Source organism: Lagopus muta, chromosome 8 (genome assembly GCF_023343835.1).
Source record: "Lagopus muta isolate bLagMut1 chromosome 8, bLagMut1 primary, whole genome shotgun sequence".
Classification (NCBI taxonomy): Eukaryota; Metazoa; Chordata; class Aves; order Galliformes; family Phasianidae; genus Lagopus; species Lagopus muta.
Genome location: NC_064440.1, coordinates 20,876,067 through 20,899,393, shown reverse-complemented (window position 1 = coordinate 20,899,393; position 23,327 = coordinate 20,876,067). Strand labels below are relative to the sequence as shown.

The 23,327-nt window shown below is 41.5% G+C and overlaps 1 long non-coding RNA gene across 4 annotated transcripts in view; it reads left to right on the top strand.

Moving 5' to 3' along the window:
* The window catches only part of LOC125696883 (uncharacterized), a 403,601-nt gene that overhangs the window by 312,795 nt on the left and 67,479 nt on the right, over window positions 1–23,327 (top strand). For all 4 annotated transcript variants that reach the window (XR_007378594.1, XR_007378593.1, XR_007378595.1 and 1 more), the window contains 2 exons: window positions 16,542–18,616; window positions 22,999–23,139. This is a non-coding gene — a long non-coding RNA (uncharacterized LOC125696883). The remainder of the gene's footprint in view (window positions 1–16,541; window positions 18,617–22,998; window positions 23,140–23,327) is intronic.

Below are 23,327 nucleotides of genomic sequence, written 5' to 3'. Positions count from 1 at the left end.
GTATTTGTCCCTGAGATCCATTTAACTTCTGAATGACTCACAGCGTATCCAGTCCCCTACAAATTCCCAAAAACATGTGCTGCAGAGCAGTGGTGTCAGAGAAATGGTTTCATCTGTGCTGGAAAATTGGAGAAGTCCCCAAAGAATTCTCACCTTACCCTAGAAAAAAAAAGCAAAAACATAGAGGTGTGTTCTAAACATGACCCATATGGAGCGCTTACCTGAATGGGGACAGCCCAGGTTCAAATGCCTGCAGGGACTTGAACCTGAGTCTTCCACATCTCAGGTAAGCCTACCAAACCTGGCCTCATACTTGCTTTTTTTTTTTTTGAAGCTGACTTTTCTCATTAAATGTTTTACATGTCCACCAAATATTTTCAGATTGTCAGATAGGTATTTTTCAATGAACAGTATTACTGCAAATTTGCTGAACACCTACATCCCCAAACATGTTCAAAACTTTTCTAAAAGGATGATAAACTCTAAGTGTTGCTTGTATCAAGGAGCAATAGCATCCAAAGGTAGACATAAGGATCTCTGTGTCTTGTAAAATAAATGAGTAACTGACAGAAATGAAAGGCTATTAAATGCCACTGAGGTTGTGTAATTTACAGTGAGACTATTGTATATCATTTTCTTAAATTGTTTTTATAACTTAAGTTGTAATTCTTATCCAAACTCATTTCAGCCAAAGAGCATGTTCCCTCACATGGATTTTTCACTTAACTAAAAACTGCAGCCTTCATCCATTAAAAAAAAATACATGATAAATAGGATATTTTAACAGAATTGGGTAATGGAGAACTGCTGTGCCACTCTGGAGAAATGTCTATAACTCACTTATGCCTTCTGGTATTTGTACAGAATGTTGACTCATGAATCACAGAGTAGCTATCATAAAAAAAAAAAGCAACGTCTCCTTGACAAAAAAAAATACATTTTACTCAGCTGAGATTTACAGTAAAGATTCATGCCCACATTTTTAAAATCACAAACGCTATTATGTTACACTTGGGGTTTCGTTTTGTAAATCTGTGGAGTCCAGTAGTACGTTTCCTGTTCCAAGTTCCACAAAACACTAACAAATTACTTCTTGCCACGCTCCTGAAGGACCATTCTCATTTTACAGATGGCAACACTGAGGCAGAGGGGCTCACTGGGCTGACCAGAGGAGGAGTGAGGCTTCACTCCCATTTTCCATGGCTGTCAACCCCAGCAGCAGGACCCTTCTGCCTTTGCAATCACCCAGCAGCAGCACCTCTCCACTGCTGCCCCTTTTTGATCAAATAGCATTTTAGGCTTTTGCACCATTCTGCCTCCTCCCTATGGAAATACACATTTTTTCCCTAGCCACAGGGCTTGTGGTTTTGTATGGAAAGAAGCAGAAAGGTTTAGGCAGATTTTGATGAAATATGTGGAGCACTTTTCATGTCAGTATGCTTTTGTCACAGCCGGGCATGACGAGCAGCAGAAATTATCACAGTCACTGACAGTGGGAAGGAAACAGAGGGCTACAAAGCATGCAGGGAATGGCCAGGCTGTGTGTTCCTGTGGGAGAGCAGGAGCTCACTGCTCAGAGCTTGTGGAGCAGAGGGCCAAAGTTGGGAGGGTGCTGGAGGTGCTGCTGAGAGGAGACTCTAGCAGAACAGAGTCCCAGCATCAATAAAGCAGAGAAGAAATCCCGCAGGGCTCTCTGTGACTTCACATAGACACAGTGTTGCCTCTTTCTGGGACCGGTGATGCTTCCCCAGCTGTCCGAACACCAGACACCACACATGCCAGCTGCGGCTGCAGCACATTCTATCCCTGTGCCTCCAGCCAGTACCTCCCTTAGCCTCTGTCCCAAAATAGCCCTCATTTCATCTCCCCAAACAAGTGTGTACCCGCACACACTGATGCCATTTGCATGGGATTGGATATTTAAATCAGAGAAAAATATTGTTCATTATTATTTGCAAGTATCATTTTAATTACAACCTAAACCTCAAAGCAATGCTAAGCATGCCTGATAGCTACCTGGTCAGCACCATCAAGATCCCCTGGAAAAACTAATGAATGTGTTACTATATATCTGCATACCTCGGAGATAAATGTTGTTTGCATCTCCTGCCCTAATGACAGAATGGAAATTGTTCAGTAAAGCACCCTACCTCTTAATATGCAGGGTTTGTTATAGCAGCAGCTCAACTCATATTTCCACCGGTTTGATGGTAAGCGAACAGCAGTAGCAATATTAATCTGCAGTAACCTGTCAGTGAACTCTACAGCTAATATGATGTAGTTATGATTTTACCATCAATCAGAACTGAACAGGCCCCGGACAATCCTTACAGCACTGCCTCAAAAAATCTAATTGTGCAAAAGCTTCATCGGTTTCCAACATTTCTTTTTTATCTGTCACAGACTTTTGGCCTACTACACAACCTTTTATTGTTGGTCTTATTGCATTAGCTTGTTGGACAAAAAAGAGAAGGCTAAATCTAAGAGTTCCCCTGCATTCCATCATTTGTTACCACGCGGGATCCTATTTGACAGATCCATATTATTTTAGATTTAGATAAATATTATTGGGACATATGGTATTGTGTGAACTTTTGAACCACCAATTGCCAGCATATAAAAAAGGCTTGTAATGTTTTCACCTCCGTGTTTGCATGTTCAGATATATAAGAAATATAAAACAAGAATGGAAGAACTGAGGTGTACCACAGAGCTGGATTTTAGATGAAATGTAAACACACACCTTTTTTTAGTTAATTTTATTCATAGAAAAGAACAGTGGCTGAAAAACGAATTATTGGCAACAAATACGAACTTTCACAGAAGTTAAGAGTTCTATTAGTAGTTAAGATGCCCTCTTTGGGGCATTTTTAGTACAACCATCTATTATGTAGTTCTGTAGCTTAAATCCGATGCGTGTGTGTAAATACCATAAAGGCAGCACAGACACACGTCCCCAGCAAGGAGCTCTCTTTCAAATGCTGGCTGCAAGGGATCACAACTTGCCGTGAGATACGTTTCAGCCACACTATTTCTGGTGAGTTTGCCACGCCAGAAGTTTGGGTGTAACTTTCGCAATTTTAAACATATAAAGACATCAAGGAAGACCAACTATTAACATCATCTGTTGAGACATTGTAATCTCTTGCATCTTAAATGTAATCAGGGTTTTCAGAACTCAAATTGCTAATCAGCACGTTGAGTAAACGTGCACATTCAGAGTTAACAGCTGGCTGTAAAAATATATTTATATTAGTGATTTAACGTATCACCGACTTTATATTTCATTTCACTTAGCTTTACTCAGAAACTGTGAACATTTTTGCTAGCATGATGTTTTTGGGCAGCAGTTTTAGAGAGGCAGAAAAGCAGCGAGTAATGACTGAGGTGTGCCCACAGTGCATTGTGTGCTCTTTACAGCGAGTTATGTCCTTTTCACCAAACAAAAATTTGTGCCCACTTTCAGCTCGCTTCATCCCTTCCTAACAGGAGCAAAGCTCCTACAAAGCAGAGGAGGCTGTGCAGGCCCACAATGCAGGCAGTGTGTGCTCCGTGCTGGAGCGGCCGCTCGGGAATTGAGCAATTCAGACACTAATGGAGGAAAGTCTTGTTTTAAGAAAAGGGCTCGGACTTCAAAGAAATATTTCGGCTATATGAACATCAAATGAATAGCCGAGTTTTAACCCTCGATCGATCATAATGTAAAGTAATTGTAATCCAATAAAAATAGCCCTACAAAATAAGGAAATGGCTGTCGCATCCTGTCAAAAACACGTAGGAATGCGGCTTCGGAACTACTGAGAGAGCCGAGGTGGCAGAAAGACAAAAACAGGATGTCAAACTGTTAGGACAATTGGAAAGCGCTGATTTTTTCAGCACCTCCCGCCGGCCGCGGTAGTTGGTCAGGCTGCCTCTAGGGGGTCCTGTGCGGCTGCGGAGCGGTGCTGCGCTGCAGGTGTGCGGCTGCGTCCTGCGGGGCAGCGAACGTGGCAAGGGAGGGGTTCGCACCTTCAGCCCGCCTTGCTGTGCGTACCGCCGCAATGCACGTCATTGCATTCAGCTGTGTCTGTTAAGTCTTTTAGATGGCTGTATTCAAAAGCCAACCACAAAGTCGTTTGTTGCGCTTTAACGACGATTTCACTGTTTGTTTCAGAAGGCTGTCAGTGAAGAATGCTCATTTTGCTTCCTAATTTCACAGCCCTCTTTTGGCACAAACTACAGCCCCACGCCACATCTCTGCTGTGACTGGAGGACCAGCTCCAGCAGGTTGCTGGACTTCGCTCCAGCAGCTTGCCAGGGTTCCCTCTTCCTTCAAGTCCAGCGTTACACTGTTCATAATGGAACAACAAAAGAATAACGTGAAAGTCGGTGTGGTGAGAAGTGCTGTGCCCGGCCAACCACAAATACAGCAATAGAATTATAAGCTCAGCTGGTTAGAGAACAATAAAGCCACATCCATTAAAATGAGTTCAAAGATTAATAACAATATAATTAAGAAAAAAACCTCAAGCCATTCTTTAATGAATATTTTAACATGAGCAACAACGTTTGGGGATCTTTGTAACTAACAACTCTATTTGCCCAGATTTTTCAAACATGAGAACATTTAGTCACAAATCCTGATTCACTCTGGGGAAGGTCAGTAAATGAGAGGCAAAATATTGCAGAGGTCTGCTATACTGCTCCTCTTTGCTGTGATACCTGAGAAAGAGCTCACATGTTGCAGGAACCCCATCCTCTCATTCACTGCTGGCACAAGAGGGTAGCTCTTAACCTGGTGCTCATAGTGAAATTGATAGAATTTGAACAAATAATTCAGATAATGATGGTTTGTCTGTTTTTAACCTTTATCATGGATATGGCATCATTTTATTTAGAAAGGAAATAAATGAAGATTCTGACTGTCACCACTTATATTACAAAGTATAGAACACCTCTTGCTATTCAGTAGCTAGGAAGCTCCAAGCAGAGCACTTGCAGAGAAAGTTAATTGTAGGTAATTTTAAGTCAAAGTTTGACATTCTTCTCCAAAGGGGTGGATGAGGCCAGGTCTGGCTGAACTGTTCTCACAGTCCACACTGAGGTGAAGACCTGTGCATATATATATTTTTGGACATCTTCTCAGAATGGAGGGGCAGGGATGTGACAAGAGTGAGAGCTCAACCCTCCACCCCCTGACACGCTTCCCTTCACCCCACCTTTCCTTTCTTCCTTCTGTTGAAACCCACATTCCAACAAAGGTTGTCCAAACTCAAATAAAATGTCCTGTGGTTTCAGCTGTCTTGGGGACCGTGGGCAAATTTCATGCTTGTCTCTGCATGCAGCTGAGCCGCTGAGCCGGCCCGCAGCGCTGGTATCTGGGTGAGGGGTGCATGGGAACGCTCCCCGGCAGCTTCTCACAAGGCCCTGCCTCCCTGGCTATTTGCAGCATGGACATCATAGTAAAATCAGTGAAAACAAAGCAATGAGCTCTAAGGGAGATTGCAGAATGTGCAGTGACATTTGACACTGCCCAGCTAAAGAGCATTTAGGCAGAATGTCAGCCACCACCTAAGACACTGTACCCATACATTTATTTTTTGCTTTATTGTCACTACAGTAAGAGTAGAAGTGAAACTATAACCAGTAAGCTGGGAAGTCGAATTTAAAAAGTAATGAATTAGGCTGATATCTATAAAGTGCAACTTTTTCTCATTTAATACATACTTTAAAATAAAATAATGTATTTCAAGACAGTTAAAAGCAACCATACACTAATACAACCAAGTATAGAGATTACACCAGCTATTGCCTATTTTATCCCACAAAATAGATACTTATCTAGTGAAAGCAGGTATGCAAAGCAGCATCTTCTCAGCTTCTCCTAACCAAGATGCAGATGTAACAAGTCCTGGGAGTTCTGAACTCCTCCAAAGGACCCACTTTTAAACAATTATTTCCCAAGATGACATAGTCTTTCTGGGATGGGTAACATGCACGAATGAACTGTGGGCTACCTCAGAACCAGCCCACAAAACAGGAGAGCACTTTGAGTAACAAATGTCTGCTCCACTGTGGTCAGTCATGGGAGACCTTATTCAAAATACAGTGAGGTTAATAAGATTTTTGTATGCTCCAAATAAATTTGTCTCAGATTCTATGCAACGAAGGACAACAAAGTAGAGAAAGGCTTTCTTGTGTTAGAAGAGTATGAGAAATTAGAATTCATAAAAGTAAAAATAAAATGGGTGAAGATTAATTTAAACACATCCTTATCAACTTTAAACTATTCAAGATATTTCCCTTTACACCATTCAGGTTGTTGTATCATTAGCCTGAGGTTCAAAGGAAAAGATTTCTTTGAGCAATTTTTTAAGAAACCACTGATACACTTTAAAAATCAGAAACATTTCCCCGTACTTTCTGAATCAAAAGAGTTTTGAGATGGAGCCCTCCTTGAAATCTTTTTGGTTCCAATGGCTCACGATTGTCATGAGAAAACACTGTCGTTTTCTGATGCTGAGCTCTGGACTAGTGTACATGTGGCTCTTCAATCCCTTGTGACATTCAAGAGAGAGGACTGCTGTCTTGTCACCCATTGGATCCACTGCTTTCATGAAGTGGTTAGATAGTTTGGGAGTACTTTTAATCTTTATACATCAAAAAATAACTCATAGCATTGTGTACATAACGCAGTAGGGAGAGTAATGTCAAACTTAAAAGGAACATTAACAATAAAATAAGATTCATAACGAGTGCATGAAAGCTCTTGAAACTAGCTGCTCGACTGGCTGTTTTCTGATCCGCTGACCTTCTGCACAGAGCGAGGGCAGAACTCATAAGCCTGTTCTCCATCCCATCAGAGCTCAGGGGAATGCTCACGACCACAGCTGACCACACAGCCTCTGCGTTTTCATTCTAAGCCAAGAGGCCAATAGTTTCCTCTGTAATTGAGCTGAAGGACATTTAAAAATAATTAATAGGATTTGGTACAACTACTATTATTTGTTGTGCTGTGTGCAGTCTAATTTTTATTGCCTGCTTCCAGAGCTCAAAGACTTTTCTTAGGAGAGGTTGAATACCAATGGTTCTGAAAGTAGTCCCAAGGCAAGGCAGAATATAAATAGCTCTGCAAGCATAACAAGCTGAAGGCTCCACTGAGGCGAAAGCACATCAAGTAATTAAAAAACACTCTATGATATAAATAGGGAATAGCCCTTTGCAGTTCCAGAACATATATATTAAGTATACTATCAGGATCTGAGTTGTTTTTAACTCTGATACTGATGGGAGTAAAGCACAAACAGGAAGAGTGAAGGTATGGGGGGAACAGCTTGTTCCATATACAACCCCTTGAGGCAGGTCCACCTGGTAGTGCAAACCCACCCACACATGGTAGCCGTTTCTGACAGTCTTGTGATCCAAGTTTTCACCCATAACACAACTAAATTTTTAGTCAGAAAGCTTCTTCTTGCATCAAGACATTAACAAAAAAGAGCAGATTTTTCTACTTCATGCAGATCATTTCGCAGACCTATCCATCCTGAATTATTTAGGGCACAGATAACTGCTGTTGCTTCACTGACAGAAGAGTAACAGATGTAGGACTGGGGTTTGTGAGAGAGAGAAAATGAGGAATGACTGTATGCATGCTTGATGCGAGCAGCTATCTGACTGTATGCTGGAAAGCTGTGATTTTATTTTGCTTTTTTTGTGGGCCTCGCAGACTGGGATTGACTTTCCCTCTCCACAGGAAGTCCTGACATGCAACCAATGCAGAAAGCCTTCTGAAGTCTCACGAGCCCCTAAAGGCTGTGTGTATTTTCTTCTAAGTATGGCCCTACCTGATGTTGCAGCACCATCCATCATGTCAGCAACCAGCACTGCTCTGGGGACATGAATTTGTTAGTTAACACAGCCTTTGTTAGCTGGCTTTCCAGTAGCACACATTGATGGAGGCCTGCAGCCTTCAGGAAATTTCCAGCAATAGACAAGAAAGGCAAAAACTAGGCCAGGTGCAATATGTGCACTGATTTGAACCCATCAAAAACTTGGCTGATCCTGTTCATTACCCAGGTGATGTACTCTGCCATAGAAACTGCACTGTGAGGCAGGTTACTTCTTAGATTGAGATTGTGGCCTCTTAAATCTAGTTTTCATCTCCATTTAAACATATATAAAGTGCAGGAGCCCTGGATGGAAACCCGATGTATATGGACTATTCCTGCTTTTTATTCCTTTATTTATTAATGTAAGACAAGCATAAATGTAGCACAAATACTCTAACGACCAGTGTACAGGAGTACAAATTGGTATGCTGCATCAGAGGAATAATGGAGAGGGCTGATAGAATGGGGAGAGTAATTTACTGTGCACTGGTCTCAGCTGCCAGTGATTGCAAAGGGAACTCAGCAGATGTTTTTTTGATAAAGGTTGTTTCTTGCTGCTGCTGCAGCAAAATCCATAGCATTATTCTGTAGGACTTTGCACATCATGATTCTGCCATTTCAGTTAGTCTTAACAGCTGGATGATTAAAAAAAAAAAAAATTGTTCCAGTGGATTATTTGAAATTTGTCATGTTGATTTAGTTTCATTACTGTTATTAAATTTTATTCTGGAATGGTTTACATATCAAGAATGCATAATGGGTTTCTGTGTGGCCTGGGATTTATTCCTTGAATGAGGAAAGGACTCTACTGTGACAAAGTCATAAAGCCTTATTGACTTGATCCTTTGCCATAAACATAGGATTCAGGGAGTTAGATCGAATATTAAAATTGATATGATGGTTGTACTTTCATCAAGAGAATAATCTCTTCCAAAATAAAACCTCACAGTAAGTCTAGACCTACAGAATAGTTTCAGAAATCTGCTATTCCCTGCTGTGAATAGGAAAATATTCTCCTAATTAAGAACTTTGTAGGCAATAATGTTGAAGAGTACCAAAATAAATATGCACATTTAATGCACTATCCAGATCCTGAACAAAAACAAAACAAGATTAACAATGTCATAAAAATTAAAAGTGCACTGACATATGGAAGGGTCTAAACAAGCAAAAGAATGTTTCTGAGCAAAGAAATTGTGAACACAAAACAGCAAATCAAAATTGAAGCTGTAGTGAAAGACGAGCCAACTGAAATCCTACACTCAGAAGACAGTCACATTTTATTTTAATTCAGCTTTTGGATCCCTTCTTTCCTAATGGGAACACCTGCAACACAACAAACCTTTGGATTTGGATCTAAACGCTATGGTGTAAGAAAGCGCTCCTATGTGAGTGGTGGCCATTTTGTCACATTCCTGGAGGGCAATTTGCACACAGGAGAAAGCTGCCGTGTCATAGAACGTAAATTATGCAAGACTGCATGTCACCTCGGAGAGATATACTCTTGCTGATTTGTAAATTAAAGACAAACCACAAAAGTTCCTAATTCCTTCACAACATAACTACTCATGAGTTTCTGCTGAAAGACTGCCATCAAAAGGCAATAAATCTTCAGGAAATAATATCACAATGCAAGCTTTAAAGCACTCATGACTTTTCCCCAACTTTCTCTGGAATATTTCTTCCAAAAGAAAGCAGATGGCAAAATACTCAGTGGGACTGCTTTTGTGTTCAAACACTCCCAGGGGTTTCCATTAATGTGAGTTGTCTCTACACAGACACAGATATGAACAGAAATAGCTGTCCATCTTTCCTTAGGATCACCATGGTTTTTTTTCCTCAAAGTATTATTTGAAACTCGTGTCGCTATTAGGTGCATTTGCAATGCAAAAACACAATGAGAGAAAATACAAATTAGCACTTCTAGCTGAAGTGAATTTGCAGATCCAGGATGTGTCAGGATCCAGCCTGGACCCATCCTTCTCCTATGAGGCTGTGGGACAGAGGACAGAGGACCTGACTTTTCTGCTTCTCTGCTGGCCTAGCTGCTTGGCCAGGCAAAAACAGGTCTACTCTGGAAGTCAGAGACCACCGCTGAGCTGAAGTTCCTGAAGAAGCTGAATTACTGTGGAGAATTAGATTTATTTATTTACTGATGTACCAGGGAAAAACAAACCCCTGAAAAGACAGATTTTCAGAGCTGGCCTCATTCTGTCTCTATTGATGTCAGCAACATCCATTGAAACAAAATAAATCCATTGTTGGACGATTCCAAAGATCTCACATTTTGTAAAGCACAGAGAAGTTCACAGCAACTTCATTACTGGCATTGCAGCTAACAAACAAAGCGCAGCCGGGTGCAGGGCGCTGGCTGGCAGCCCCATGGTGGTGGCCGCAGCCTGGTGGCCCCAGGGATGTGCGTCATGGCAGGGAGCACCCAGCCACACTGGTGCTGAGCAGCCGGCCGTTGCCAGGGGATACAGTGGACACAGCAAGGGACCAGGCTCGCACAACCTGGAATGAGTGTTTCAGTCCAAAAAAGGGAAACATCGCGCATGAGAAATGCAACAGTGAAGGCTAAGCATGAGAGATAATCAGATGTTAATATAACCGCGGTTCTTCCCAGTGTAATAAATAAACATCAGAAAACATGACAAGCATGTTCCAAGTAACAGAGGGATATTTTCTAACAGTGAATTCAGATAACTCAGGATCTGCTGTACAGAAGCAAACAGGAGAGACACAGCAAACCCAGAACAGTGCACTGGTCTACAGCAGTGTTGCAACACCTCTGCATTGGCGAGCTGCACTGCTGGGCTTGAGACCCACGGCACATCCGCAAGGCCCACTCATCCCACCCATAGGTGTTTCAAGCAGCCCACAACCGGGAGGAATTAAAGGTTTATGACTGCATTTAGACTAACCACCTCTCCTGTGTAGCTGCACGAGGGAAGAAGCCCTGACCAACACCTATTTGGAGTGAAGGCAGCCAGCTAACCAGCCAACACTTAAATGTCAGGTGCTCCATCTTCAGACCACATGTGTTTGCAGTTTTTCAGGTGATTTCACTTTTGAGCATGTACACTGTGCGGAGACTAGTAAGCTAGTCACAAGTTGTTGTTTTTTTTTAAAGGGGTTAAATTTTAATAAGCACACAAAGCTGTTAGCTTGACAGTCCTGTTTTCCATAAAACTCACATTCATAACAAGCAATAAAGATGGAACTTTACTGCAGTTTGACTCATGAGTCAGCCTAAAACATGGATCTGAAGAGGTCTCCATCAAAGGAAAATGTAGTATAGGCTTCATGCCAGGTCAGTCTTTTGTTTCTTTACAATAAGAGAAGGAGTGCCAACTATGATACAGTTTTATAAGGAAGTCATCTATTTTCCAATAACATGTTTGAAACTGGCTGTTCACTACATGTAGGCATTCAAAAGCCAATATTGTTAATTGACATAATCTTCTTCCTTTCTTTCAAATGAAAAAAGAATACGTATCTTTTTTCTGATCTGTTTTTACCTCAGCATTGATATTTACTGCATTCCTCTGCTTAAAAGGAGAGAATGAAATGAAAGCCAAAGACCTGACCTTATTGTGGTACTTTTTTGCAATATTTATCCATCTCTTTCTCAAGATGCATGTGTAAAACACAAGACTGTAGCAGAACATTACTGGCTCATTCAGGCCAAGCATGCTTTGTTTTGAGTCCATTTGGCACATGCACCATGGATTCACAGCACATTAAAATCAATAGCAGACTTTGCATACATTGTATTGAACTTCAACTGCATGCCACAATGTGAAAAAAAAAAAGGACAAGATACAGAGGGCTGAAACAATTGTTCTGCCAATTACTTTGTCTACAGTGCACAGCCAGCATATTTGAGGGGACTACAGGCAACCATTGTAATGTATTCCACAGGAATCTCTTTTCCAGAAGAGCAATCCCTATCTGCAATCAAATTAATTGTAAAAATGTCTGTAATAATAAAAACTTAGATGCTGACAGAACCTGCCAGCATCCGAGAAATATGGCCTATTTATATATCTTAGAATGGCAAGTATTAGAAATGTAAAAGAATTATCACATCAGATCCTGAAAATCCAAAATTATTTCTTCATGCTTTTTTTATGCTTGTTTTTTGAAAGATACTTAATCTCACTGTTAAAATAGCTTGTAAACAGAACAAGGAAGAGATTTGTCTCTATAGGTCTGACTCATGCCATACAGTCAGTTTGACTCCCGGCCTTTTGTTTGCCCATCTTTAATAAGAGAGATAGCAATATCTTTCTGTTCTCCAAGACAGTTATGCTGATTACTTATCACTTACCAAAATCTTTCAAACTGAAAGAAGTGTCACAGAGGCTACATGAGACATAATTTGGTCTTTCATTGCATTTCTTGCTTCCATTTTGAGTTGAGAGCCAAGACTCATTTCTGATAGCTATCATGTTCTGCTCCTTCTCTCATCAATTACTTGAAGAAGTTACTGCCATCCAAGGTTATGTTTCTAATGATTTCTTTAGTTGTGTAATTTAGAATGTAAAATCACTCAATTTCATCTTATTCTGGAGATCACTAACTATAATTATACATGGAAATGATGAAATGAAGGATAACTAGATATACTCTCATCCACTTTCAAGGTCTACCATAAAAAATCCAGGTTATTATATGCTTATTTCAAACAACATCATTTCACCAGCATTTCAGAATAATAGGGCTCGCATCCAATTACGGTGCAAAGGTTTGTTTACAAATATTTCATTTTCCTTACATATACCATGGAACTGTATTTAAAAGAAATCATTCTGACTCTTTGGCCAGTCAAAAGTTGCAAGTGAAATGAAAACACAGATATAAGCAATTCCCAAAACAAAAGACATCTTTTCCCAAAAGCTCCAAGCCCCCAAAGCAACTGAAAAAAAAAAAACATACTGCAAAACTTTGTTAGCCAAAGAGTTCAAGGAGATTGACCTTGACTCTTTTAAGGGCTTTCAGAAGTATTCTTTGAAGAAAAGAAATGCTAGTGAGAACAGATCCTTTCACACACAGAAGGAATAAATGAAATGGCTCTGACACCAAGTTCCTTTTCAGATATTTCCTCAGTGGGAAAAACAAAGAAACGCTTGGAACACTGAGGGTGGATGGGATGAGAATCCTTTAAAAATATATATATAATAAATTTTAAAAAAACCTGCAACTGAGAAATGACAGACAAGAGAACACGTAAGGGAAATGTGAACAAACACAAAAAAAAAAACCTGGACAGCTTGCATCTGTTAGGGCTTACAGGAGTTAGTTAAACTAATTTATGCTCACCTTGCATAAGCCAAAGAATTGAAAAAAGATAGAGCAGAAGGAAAGATACATATTACCAACTTTTACAACAGCAAGGGTACTGCATCTAGACACTCTGTTGTAAATGCAGTTTCTAATAGTCACTGCTGACTTCAGTGAGCTTTGGCTGTAGAGCCTGTAGCAAGGACAGAGAACTACAGCAAACACATTGTGTATCAGCTTTCATAAAGCTGTGATGATGTGTCTCACAGGATCTTAGCTGAAAAAGTAATTCACACTGCCTTGGCCATTTCCATATGGCTTTCAATGAAACTGTAATGAAATTACAGGAAGTAGGCTGCAATGTAGTAAAGTGGTGGGAAGTGTCTCCTGGCTACCATGTGGGTGACTGCTAGGAACGGTCTGTGTCTGACTTCTTTATTAATGAGCTGGAAAAGGGAGTGCACAGCACTTTGATGAACTCACAAATACAAGTATGAAAGAATGAAAGATCAGTGTACAAAGAAAATAACAGAGAATTTCCTAGAGCAGATAGAACCGTGGAAAGAAAATAACGAAATGAGACTCAGCTTTGAAAAACTGCAGGCTAGGACGGCATCTGAGAGGGAATAACAGGAAGGAGAAATCTGGGATGCAATAATGATGAAAGAGATCTAAGTGAGATAGTGCATGCTAAATGACATGAATTGGCAACATGATATGGTGTGAAAAGGCCACTACAGTACTGCAGAGAGAAAATAGTATCAAATCACCGCAAAAGGAAAAAATAACCGCATTCTGTATGGGCACTAGTATAGCTCCATCTGCAATATTATACACATTTCTGAATATTGACAAATTAGAGAGTTCAGAGAAGAGCACCAAACATGATCCAAAGACTAGAAGGATTGATTTATGAGGAGAGATTAGAAGAGTTAAATATATAAATTGCTCAGCTAAGAAATGATTAATGGAGGACATGATAACAGCCTACAAATATTTGAAGAAGACCACCAGTGAAGGAAAGGCATTTTTCAGTGGGATTCACAGGGAACAGCTAAGAGTCAGGAGATGTGACCAAAAAGCCAAAACATGCATCAAGTATCAAGAAATGCTTCCTGAACGTGAATTAGTATAATCTGTGGAATAATTTCCCCAGTGGAGCAACAAGGAGCTTTTACTTGTGGCTTTTAACTGCAGAATTGAATAATCCCTCAGGAAACACATGCTACAGTTTAACTGTCCACAACTGGAAAGGTGTGGACCCAGTGACCTCTCTAATCCCTCCCAGTTTAGCTGAGCAGGATGCAGCCTGCATCTCTGCTTTCTCCACAGAGATGAATTTGGCATAGGAGAAATGACTGTATTTGTAAACATGCTGCATTCTTATTTGTGTTTCTCTCTGTGCTGTTTGCTATGTTGGCATTCATCAAACTGAAATAAACAATAGCTGCTGTTACAGAAGTACTTTTATTACTTGATGGCTGTGGTGAAATTCTCAGCACCTGTCTTACCGCTGTGTGCAGATAACAAATCAGCACCTGATATGCACAGAGTGCTTTCAGTGGCTCAGTTGGCTTTGTTGATGAGATATATTCAAGATAAATATTAGATGCCAGTGCAACTTTCTTCTTTAAAGGTGAAAAAAGCCTGACTACTGTGGTTATATCAGAAAGCTCATGCCAGCTACCAACACCAGAGAACTGATATAAGCATGGCAAGGTGTGGAGTCTGCTACAGAGCATTATCTGGGGAGGCATAACACCATGGCACGTGTCATGCAGCAGCTACAAAAGTTTAAATCTTGCAGCTCCCTTAGCTAGATCTATCTCCCAAAGTTAGATTAATTGTGAGTCTTTCATCTTCAGGCATCTCTGAAAGGCCTTATCTTTATCTCTGCTTTCAGAGGTCCATAAATTTCTTTGTGTTCAAAGGCTCCATCCCTTCCCCCAGTCCCTTTCTAGTTCAGACATCCTCAAACTCCAGCATGATGGTCAAGTCTCTCTGTATTTAATACCCTTAAATTATCTCCCTTCTTTGTAGTTCCTTCCATGATTTTCACCAGCTTCTTTACAGTACTGCACCTGCTCAGCACATCTTTGCTGAACCTTTCTGCTGGAAACTTCCCTGCTACCACAGACATTCCCATCATGGGTGCCAACACTGCTGCTTTCATTATCCCTGCTACATCCTGCTGGTCACCTGCCTGTGAGGTGCTTAGGTCAAAATGCACCTAGCTTCTGGAAAACCTAGCTGTCACCGGGCTGACTGCAAACAATTTAACCAGATGGTTCCCAAGCCACCCTGGTACTAAAAAACCTAAAAGATTTAAAGTAAGTTTAAAAAAATAAAGTTCATTTTAATGCTTTTGCTTTTTTCTGTGGACACCTTCCTCACCTCTCTGGAGGCAGCTCTGTAAGCTGCTGGCAGTGGTTATGCATAGTCTTCGTGGGAAAAGGTAGTGTGAAATACATTCATCTTTGACACTTGCTTTCTGCCAAGTAAGGGGATTTAAATCACTAAACTATAATAGATTTAGCTTATAACCAGGCAGCTATGTTTTTCAGCATTGTTTTCATACATATTGTTATACATCAGACATACCTGTACACTAGGTTACCATAATTATGCACTATACCCATCTCAAAATTAGTTCCAGCTAGTTAGCTTCTCTGCAAGACAATTCACACTGCCAATTGAGAATTCAACCTCGTTCGATGATGGATTTGTATAAACAGTAAAATCCATTATTTATACACTGTAGGAAAATAAACTCTGGCTGGCCGGGTATATGAAGCATGTGAAGGGTTTTCATTTCAGATGGTTGGAATTTTAAACTCAAGCAGCTTTTAATCAACGTACCATTGAAAACAAATTTCAGCAATCACATTTCTTATTCAGCAGCAGTACAATGTAACTGAAAATAGAATCTCCAAAAGCTTTATGGGCTATTACTCAACATGTGCTTATAATAAATTAGATGTAAATAGCATTTATTGTGTAACAAGAAAAGCAAGAAAAGATGACCAATTTCAATAAGCTGGCAGGGCTGAGAAGATGGCCATTTCTGCCCTACTGGTCTGAAATAATTTCTATAATTCAAACATTTACATGTATCATTGTTCTCTATTATTATCAAGTCACAGTAGCATCTAGACACTCAAGACCCATCATATTAAAATAGTTTTTCAAAAGCTAATGCCAGTCATCTAGTTTATGAAGTAGGCAGCACAAGACTTTAACTATTAATGTAGACATCAGATTAAGAATTCACTGAAACAGAGTGAAGTTCCTTCTTTTAAACCTGGAAAAAAAAAAAGAAAGAAAAAAAAAGAAGACAAGCTGTTTTTATTTATGGCTCTGAAGATTTTCATATTCTTTATGTTCTAGGTGAAGACAGCCATGAAGCACACACATCCTACAGAATGACTGCGATATGGACTACAGTTCTTCACACTGACAGCATGAGAAGAGAGAAGAAACGGTGATGAATTCACTCTGTGTATTAAGGATCTCTACCACGTTCCCCCATTAACCCCTGCCTTACATCCTCATCCTGCACCTCTGGAAGCTCACTTGTTAGTGCAGTATCATGGCTTATCTTTAGTGCCTCAACTCAGGGTGTGGTTGGAGGCAGCTGGGTGCTCCTTCTGTATAATAAGTGTCCTAGCTCGGGCTGAAGGGGCAAACGCGCTCCCTCTGGACTCTGTATCCATGTGAGCAGAATGACAAAACATTTGTTGTAAAAGTTTGCGAAGAACTGCTGCAGAGTTATTTGGAGTCTGATAAGACTGACTGGGAACAAAAAACCTCACTGACACAGCACAAGAATTAATCTTCTTGAATCACAATAATTTGTCACAGAAAAAAAAAAATACTAAGATCAAAGGCAATTTTACAGGAGTGATTATTCGGACAGATGTGGCATGTGGAGCTGGCAGCGTGGAAGTGCCAGCCTATGCAAAATGTGCATGCTGCTATCAGAAGGGTATGCACTAAAAAGTAAAACATTCAGATGAATTTTTCAGCCAAGTGGTAGACAGCATTGCAGCCGATGGCAAGTGTTTACCTGACAGAAAAAGGAGTATGTGCTACTTCATGTTGGACAGTGATGCCCAAACCAGTGCAGTACAAGAATCTTAAGTCATTCACAATGACAGAAAAGCCAAAAGAAGAAGACAGAAGCCCATTACTTGGTATAACTATGTTCTACAGCTTCCTCAGGAGAATGTCTTCACCGGGGAAGCAAAGGAGAAAAACAGCTTAAGAAAAATCTCAGGATTTTCCATAGCATAGTGACAAATTGCACCTTTTCCAGTTTGTTAGCTATTATATATATCTCTGGTAGGGAAAGGATCAGTGGTACATATTTATCTTTCTCCACTTATCCTAGGATGAAAGTCTGTAGAAAAGTACATGTGCCTTTTAGCACAAAGTGGCTGGTGCTGTATATTCCCTGCATCTGATGCCAGCATAGAGGAAAAAATGACATGGGACATTGTTTAAAAAGAATGGAAAGATGACTTACGCCATGCTGAATAAAAATACTGAGAAGAACATGGGATGGTTAGCTAGGCATGCATAAACCCTCGCAAAAGGTATGAAGATATGCTGCATTGCCTGAAAATGGAAGGCGACATGGGAAAAATCTAAGACTCTTCACAGGTGCCAGAATGAAACTAAATCAAGCAAAACTTCAGAAGACAAAGGTTCCTCAAAAGCAAAGCAGGCTTTGCTTTACATAGGCTTGAAAAACAAAACCACATACCCTATGGTATTTTTCTTTCTTTGCTGAGCTAACCTAAATAGAAGATATTACAGATGAGTGTATGGGTCAAAAGCATTGGATAAGTTGGGATGCAGCTGACACAACCATAAGTGACAGCGACATTATTTAGTTTAAGTAGTTTGCAGTTAAGTATAGACTTAGACATAATCTTGCCAATGGAACAGTTCCCACCCTAATATGTAAGTAAGAAACGGTGCCAGATTAATAAAGTTTATTGAAGAGAAGCCAGAGCCAGAGCCTGATCCACATTTAGAACAACCAAGTTTGAGAGCAGCATCAGTGATGCATGGAGCTGTCACCTGAGGACGTTTTTTCCTATGGAAAACTGGAATTCAGAATAGCTGCATTATTAGACACCAGAGACTTGTAGAAATGGAGGGTGAGACAGCAAGGCAGACTCCTCGGTTAAACTCACTGTTATCAAATCCATTTCCTCTGAGAATAAGGGTCAGAGTTGATACCAAACTTCACGGGGATTTTGAGCCTCCCGGCAGTTACAAATGTGTGATCCTAAGAGTAACTGCTGCGTAAGTAATCCGTTCGTGTTCTTCCTGCAGCACGCACTCCATGCCCACTGCAGACCATCAGCACATACTGCTCGTAATCCCCATCCCGGTCCATTCTTTTCACTTCGGCACGTGTGAAAGACGCAAGGATTTTATGTTATGGAAATAAGGTCAGTCACATCTGTAATGCCAACTTGTAGCGTACACCGCCTCAGGGCTCTTTCAGGTATTGCATTTATGCAAAAAATTGTCTCTGCAATACAAGAGCGATTGCACATTCAGAGCGCTGCTTTAAACACAGCAGGTCGTTCTTTCTGAAGCGTGACTTCAGAGGGACTTTTACATGTTATAAACAGTTCACTGGAAGATTAACAAAATAGTGTGACATTGTCTAGATCATAAGTATCTTTATTTTATGGAATATCCAACTGTAAACACATTGTTGTCAGACCAAATACACAAAATCTAAGCAGATACAGAAAAATACCCTAAACAGTAACGGTGGTCGGCTTTCATAGCCTCTGCCACAGAGTACCGAAATTCACGCCACGGGAGCCCCGGTCGCCAGCTCAGCAGAAGCCGTTGGACAGAAGCCGTTCCGGCCTGAAGGGAGGTTTTGCTTTCACCGAAAAGCAAAACGCCTCTGCAGACGCCGAGGCCGCAGCGCCGCGCGCCATGCCCGCAGCCAGGCGGCCGTTGCGCCGCGCCGCCGCTGGGTGTCGCCCACGGTGGGGCCGCGGCGCGGAGGCGGGGCGCGCGGCGCTGCACAAAAGGAGCGGCGCCGTTGTTGCGGCCGTCGCCATCTTGGCTCGCCCCCTCCCTCGGTGTTGGGCGGGGGAAGCTGCCGCCCTAAGGCGAGGTTTAACCCTCGGGTGACCGCCGTCCGTCAGAATGCGTCTTGTCCTTTAACGGCGCGCGCGGCGGTGTAGCGGCGCCGTCACGGGCGGGGTGGGGGGCTGACCGAAAGCCTTGCCCACGGGTTTGCATGCGAGGAGGAGCCGTGCGACGGCAGTGGCGAGCGGGGCTGCGCGGGTTTGAAGAGCGTTGATACCGCAAAGGAATGCAGCGTGCAGAGCGTGCTTTAGGCTTTGCGAGCAGCTGATATAATTTGCTGGAAAATTGAATTTGGGGGCGCAGAGAAAATCAAATCGGGGACAGAAAAGTGATAAGAATGCTGAGCAAGGGCTTGTCTTAGGAATCACAGATGAAGACTGATTTTGCAGCTGTAGGAGTGGCAGAGCGCTCCCAGCTGCTGGGAAACCAAAATCAAGAGATGAGGAGGTACTGGAAGGCACAAATACCCAGCGGTTGCCCTTGTTTTCTTTCCTGGAGACCAGGAGTCCACGCTGGGGAAATGAGCACACTGTCCTTCCACGTGGTCCTTCCACGTGGCTCAAACCTTGCTGTATGTTACCCCAAGGCTGGCCCCCAGGCTGGGTGTGGAAGGTGCCTCTGGTGAGCAGGTGTGATGGCATTGCCTGCTGCCCATCCCCAGAGCAGCCCTATGGACCATGAGGCAAGGCACAGCACGTTCAGGTTCACAGTGCCGTGTTTTATGTTTGGCATTCCCTGTTTGTGACAATGTCTGTTGTTGGGAAAGGGACAGCATTGGCTGGGGCTACTGATTAGCAATGGACCACACGTTCCTGTGACACTGCTGTTTGCAGCCACTCACATGTGCAGGAGTACTGAGAATGCTTTATAAAAAGTAGTGAAGAGAAATGGAAGTGGAAATTAGGAGATGAGAAGGTTATGGAAGTGACTTGTGACAACTGCATGCAAAGGTGAAAGATACTCAACACCTTAGATGGGAAAAGAGCTCAAATATGCTTGATGCGAATTTCCATGTGGATATTTTGATGTTAAAACGTAGACTCTGTATAAAGTCAGTACAGAATCAAGTTTTTAACAGGAAAGCTGCTTAACTTTTATGAGGCTCTTTTTGAAATGTTCAGAATGACGGAACTGATAAGAAATGAACGCTTCAGGAATTGATCATATTCTGGAACATTTTTCAAGTGAAGGATGTTGTTGGAAATGATCGTCTTTGAAAATGCCTTAAGAAAACTTATTTTTTGCATATTTCTGACATAAATCTGTATTCATTCTATATTCCACAGAATGCAGTATCGTCTCGGTTGATCACTGTATGGTAAAAGGCCGTAGTTTAGCTCAAACTAAACTTCTTGGAGGCAGGCTGTTAACTTTCCTGCATGGGACTTTTCCTTAGGATGGTGCCTCCCTTAGAGGCCAGAAATGGGAGCTCTCCTTTCATTTGCATCCTCCTCCTCCCACAAACTGAGGAGGAGGGGAATAGAGTATAGCCCTGGTTTGTGCCCTGGAAGATCTTTGCCCAGCCACAGCTATCACCAGCCAGGTGCCGTGCGTCTGTGATGCCTTACCAGGAAATAGTGGTGGTGTGATAATATGAAATATGATGCTTTCATCATATTTCTGCCTGTTTCCTTGCCTACTCAGTCCATGAACTTTCCAAAATAGCTGACTACAGCCCTTCATCTTACAGGGAGAAAAGTCTTATATCTCCCTAATAAAATGAGACATCTAAAGGGAGCTGGGAATCCCCTTGGGAGCAAATGGAACTCATCATAGCAAACTGCTGTTAAATTCGGCTTTAAAATTTTGTAGTTCAGCTGACAAATCTACAGATGTCAATACCAGCAGCACTGATACAAGAAGCACTGGGAATCTTTGAGAAGACATCTAACAGTAGCAGCAGAAACAGATTAGGAGTCTGGTGCGTTTTGTCCTCCTCATACATCGGCACGCACTCTCAGTAGTGAGCTGCTCAGGCAACAAATTGCTGACAGGTGTGCAACGACAAGCCTGTCTAGATAGGCTTAAATCATCCCTGGTGGTTGCACCTGTGTGTTTATGGTCAGTACAAGTATAAATTTGATAGAATTTAGCTAGGATACCCACTAGTTGAAAATATCTTTAAAAACAAGCAAGCCAACAGGTTCAACTGGAGTTGTTCGCCCCTGGCCTGCTAACTTTATGTAAGAGGTGTGGGCAGACAGGTGTAACAGGCTATGGGGAAACATCAAATGTGTACCAGAAGGAATCTGCGAATTCATTATTTTTCCTTCGTTTTTATGTTTTGTTTAAACTGCCACATGTAACAGCTTTGGTGATTTCCATGTTTTAAGAATGAGCAATGGATGTTCTGAACCCTGCTGTAGAAAAGGTGTTGGAGTCTCAATAATTGCTATGTGCGTTTTGTGTCGTCGCCCAACGCTGGTAAACACATAAAGAGCAAAGGAGTATCTGCAGCTGCTACAAGTTGAGACTTAGTGAAGCCAATCCCTCCTTCAAGAATCTGTATCCATTTCTCTACTTGGCAGATTAGATATGAATTCAACGGAGAACTGTTCTTCTTTGGAGTTAATTCTATCTTCGTTTGTGAATTTATGCATCGAATAAATAAAACATGAACAGCAGCAATGTGATCATTCACCTGAGATGCATCCATCCTGAATCAAAGTAAACTGTGACAGGTAGAATGGCTCTCCTGTACTTCTGCTAACCCAGCCAGTACAATGGTACTGGTGACAGAAGGCTTTAAGCAAGATAATATCTGTCTGCTTTATATGGGTGACAATCAGATGATAATACATTCAGGCTGCTGAATTAGATTTGTACAGGCAAATGAGATTCCTTTACTTGTTAACCTGCAGTTGTAGCCATTGTCCTGGGCACAGTTGTTCTAAATAAGATCACAGGTGTCAAAGTCTTCATCTGATTTGCTCTTAGTAGCAGAACACAGCTTGTGGCAGCTGAGTTTCTGGTGCTTTCAAGCTGATTTTGAGGGCCATATAAAAATAAGTTGTTTGTTTAACCCAAAGTAAGCAGAGAAGGAAGTCCTTCACACAAATGTTAAAGATCCTCAATTCAGGCCCTTTAATGTAGCAGAAAAGAGTCATAAAAGTCTCAGTTTTGCAGTAAAAGGATTCCTTTGATGTAGAGAATGTGGAATAAGCTTTGTAGATATCTTCTAAACTCCAGTACAGGGTACATGTGCTGAGGAGCATGTGTTCTAGATGGAGGTGCTGTGGAGCGCAGGCAGCATCATGGCCCCTCAGAGGAAGGACTGTGGGGAGGCTTGTAGTGTTTAGTTTAGCCTCTGCATGACTAAAGTGAGGTAGCAGACTTAGTAGAGGCTTCATAGTAACAGACTGTGTACAATGGGGAATTTTGTTAAGGCACCTTACGCTTAATTTTTTAATCTCAATTATTTCATATATCTTATGTAAAAGTAGCAAAGATCTCAACAGCACCCATGTTGCTGCAGCAGTTGCAGTTCATTCATACAGAAACCCTTTCAGTATCAAGTAGACTTCAAATGAGCTTGTTTTCCCACTTTATTCAGTTTGTATTCAGTGCAACTGTTCTGGACTTTTTATAGTCATTTTTTATTCCATGTTCTCATCTGCTGGCTCCATGTTTCAAGTAAATGGAGTGTTGTTTGTATGTTGTTTCGGGGAAGTTTTTTTTCCAAAATTTTGAACGTGCATATCTTTTTTTAATCCCACAGGTAAAATCCAGCCTTTCATTTCTGTTGGAATGCAGCTGGCCAACCTCCCTTACCCTCTGAGCCACCTTACCAGGGTAAAGGGGCTATGAACTTTGCAGAGGTTTACAAGTGGCACCTGACATCCCATCAGTCTGCTGCAAGGTAGGGTTCAACTGGGCTGGACTGGGTTGGAAGCTGAATCTTTAAATAGCCCAGAAATGTTGGAGTCAGGGATTCACTGCCCCACTCCCTGCCTCCCGTTTTTCTGGGTTCAGATTAATCAGTATCTCTGTAGAAGAACAGCGGTACCTTGGTTATGTAGCAGAACCCTAATCTGAAAACAGCTTCCA